This window comes from Desmodus rotundus, chromosome 3 (genome assembly GCF_022682495.2).
Source record: "Desmodus rotundus isolate HL8 chromosome 3, HLdesRot8A.1, whole genome shotgun sequence".
In the NCBI taxonomy this organism is placed as follows: Eukaryota; Metazoa; Chordata; class Mammalia; order Chiroptera; family Phyllostomidae; genus Desmodus; species Desmodus rotundus.
The window spans coordinates 154,702,384-154,705,766 of NC_071389.1; the positions used below are offsets into that span (position 1 = coordinate 154,702,384).

The following is a 3,383-nucleotide window of genomic DNA, read 5'->3' on the forward strand; positions in this document are numbered from 1 at the left end:
TGTCACGATATGCCAAGGTTTTGGGTTCAATCCCCAATCAGGGTACATACAAGAATCAACCAATGAATGCATAAATAAAGGGAACAACAAGTCAATGTTTCTATTTCCCTCCCTCTCTGAAATCAATAGTTTAAAAACTATAAAAAGTATAGTGTAGTAAATACGTAAACCAGTAACAGTCATTTATCACCATTGTCAAGTATTACGTACTGTGCACAATCGCACATACGCTTTTATATGACGGGGAGCGCAGTCATTTTGTTTATATCAGCATCACCGCAAACACGAGGCAGGCTTGGGCCGTGACATTAGGACAGCGACAAATCTATGGCGTCGCTAGGCTGTCGTAGTTTTTTAACTCCCTTAATTTTACGAACCCATCATTGTAGATGTGTTCCATTGTTGGCCGAAACATCATTATGCAGCATAGAACCATATGTCATCTTCATTCATTTAATATTTAATTTTAATTTAATTTAAAATTTCAAAAAACGTTCCAGAAGTACTTGTTTCACTGCTGACCACTTGGTTACAGCATGCAACTCCCAGCACCAAGCTGCCACCCCCGCGCCTACAGAAGCGCCACTGCGTGGTGCCGCCCTAGCTCTTCAGCCTTCCAAAGGCTTTTTATTACTGACATCATCACTCAGGGACAAGCCTTTGAGGGACTTAAAAGAACTTATACTCCATAAAAAAGTAATTTCATATTTCATGCACAAAATGCCAATTGGCAGGTTTAGGTCCAAAATGGAAAGAAAAAAATTTTTTGTTCCAGTTTTGCAAGTTATCAGGAATAAAATCAGCATTTCTCTTTTCCTTGTTATAAGGAATAGAATTTTTTTTTCTGTATCAGGAATCAAGAGAGTAGCTTTGATGACCCCATAGTTATAAAATTACCTAACTAGGTAAAGTTCTTTCCAAAGATGTTAAGAAGTAAGAAGTTGGTTTGTTACCTGTACAATTTAAAGAAATATTGCAGTATTTGTAGAAGAGGAGATACTGCAGACCCTTGTGACAATATTTAAAAGGCCTTTTCTTCCACTTAAAAAATTCTACCTCAGCCCTGACTGGTGTGCTCAGTGGGTTGAGTGTCGTCCTGCAAACCAAAGGGTCTCTGGTTCTATTCGCAGTCAGGGCACACACCTGCCCGCGTTTCTGGCCAGGTCCCCAGTAGGGGGCGCACAAGAGGCAACCACACATTGATGATTCTCTCCCACTTTCTCCCTCCTTTTCCCTCTCTCTAAAAATAAATACATAAAAAATTTAAAAAATTCTATCCCAGAAGGTAAAAGAAATCCCCACTATCCCTAAGCAAAAAAGGGAAAAATCATAGGTACTTTTATTTGTTAATAGAAGCTACTGTGAGTTATGCAGCTCTCATTCTCAGAATTTCTGTAAACTGAAGCAGGTGTGAGGTGCTCGCTCTCGGAGACTTCAGATAAATGTATGTAGTAGTTTGTGTAGTCACTCTGCAAAAAAATTCACTACACAGCTGAACATTCTCCATTTTGAAACTTGAGACTGTCCTCAGAGGATATTTATGGGACATGAAACTATTGGGCCACAATTTGCTAACACATTTAAAATGTTAGCAAATTGTGGCAGGAGGAAGAGAGTGGGAAAACCTTAGTGGAGAGAGCGAAGGAGGGGCAGGGTAAAGCTGCAGTTAGGAGCTGGGCCTTTCTTCTCGTTAAGTCAAGGACCTCTGTGTGTGTGTGTGCTATATTTACTCATTAATATAAACCAGGTGCTGAAAAATAAAATTAAGAATGTCCTAAACTAATGTAAGTCTTTTAAGGAATAAATGACAGCAAGTATTTTAGCTTCTTAATCAAGGAGTGCTATAATATAATTTCAAAGCATCTTAACATAATTCATTTAACCCTAAAGCAATTGTGTAATAAGCAAAATATAAGAGGAAAATAACAAAAGTTAACTTCCTACAGGGACCAACAGGCAAGATCTTTGCAGCACAGCGATTAACTTTCACATACCGGAGTCTTATTCAAAAGCTCAGATTACTGAAAATCACAAATATCACCAACAAAAGGAATGTTGATTGACAGAGTCAAAAAACTTCCCAGAGGGCTGCCTTCTCGGAAGAAATTCAGACTGTTGCTAGCACAGGTTGGTTAAGTTAAATCTCACTGATGGCTCCATTAGCGAATGAGGATGCCCTAGTCAGTGCTGTTTTAAAAATGTAAAACGGAGAGAGAGAGAAAAAAAATTTACTGTTCCCTAACATTTATGGCTTAGCACCCAGAGAAGGCCTCTGCCCCCAAAAGAGACTTTCTACATAGGATTAGGTTGTATTAGATGAGGTGTAATCTCTCATTTTCAGGATATGTCTATTTTTGCAAGGTCCTCAGAGGCAGAAGTTGCACTTGGATTCTAATACACATACATCTCTGTGAGCTCAGCTTCTTGAAAACATACACCTGCCGGGTTCTGGGTTCTCTTTGGCCAGTGACCGGGCCCACTACCTTGCAGCCGCCAGAATTGCTCCTACACTCTTAATGTGATGAAAACACGGCCGCTGCTGTGAGTTTGGCACAAGCGGGCCGCATGTTAAGTACTTCGCATCCTGGCAGTGTATCGGACAGATTGGGCAAATTGTTGGCCCTTGAATCCAATGCTGAAAGTACTCATTGTAACACTTTTTCAGTATTGGCCACCATGAGCCTCTGTACATCTTGGAATTCAGTGTTGATGGAGCCTAATTTTCTTGGAGCATGACTGTCGATGTGGAGCTTCTCGGTTTTCTGAATGTAGGTCTCAAACACAATAAAGCGATAGGGTCTAGACACAGTGGGCAACTTCTTCCCGTGCTGTTCATCAAACTCAATATAAATCTTCTGGATAGGCAAAAGCCAACTTCTCAGGCAAGGGAGCTGCACACGAAACCGAATGACACACCCCGTGCTGAGTAACGCGCTGAAAGGTCACGGCGCCAACTCCCCAGGTGCCTCTGTCCGGTAGGGGCTGTCCTTTCAACTTTCTGAAGAGCTGCCGAACCCGGCTCTGGTGTTTGCGAAGGTCCTGAACAGACTGTCCTCCTGTATTGAGGTGGCCGGCGGGAGCCTGTCCACCACCTGGGCGAACATCGTGTGACAACATCTTCACAGGTTACAGGCTAATTTTAAAATTTTGTAACCAAAGTACTTTTTCTTATAAAACATCCAAACCATATATAAATATACTGCAAAATGTGTGAGACCTGTTCCCTTCTACTCTTCTCCCAGCCCCAAAGAAACGCAACCACCCTCAGCTATTTGGTGGGCCTCCTTCTAGTTCCTTTTCCAAATATACTACACGTATTTGGAGAGAGGTTAAAATGTAAAGGGGCTCATCACATTCATTATTCTTGCTTAAAAAAAAAAAGA

General features: G+C 41.2%; 1 pseudogene; it reads right to left on the reverse strand.

The window, feature by feature from the left end:
- Nucleotides 1-2,513: 2,513 nt before the first annotated feature.
- On the reverse strand, nt 2,514-3,104 carry LOC112318588 (vesicle-trafficking protein SEC22b pseudogene; annotated as a pseudogene).
- Nucleotides 3,105-3,383: the final 279 nt, after the last annotated feature.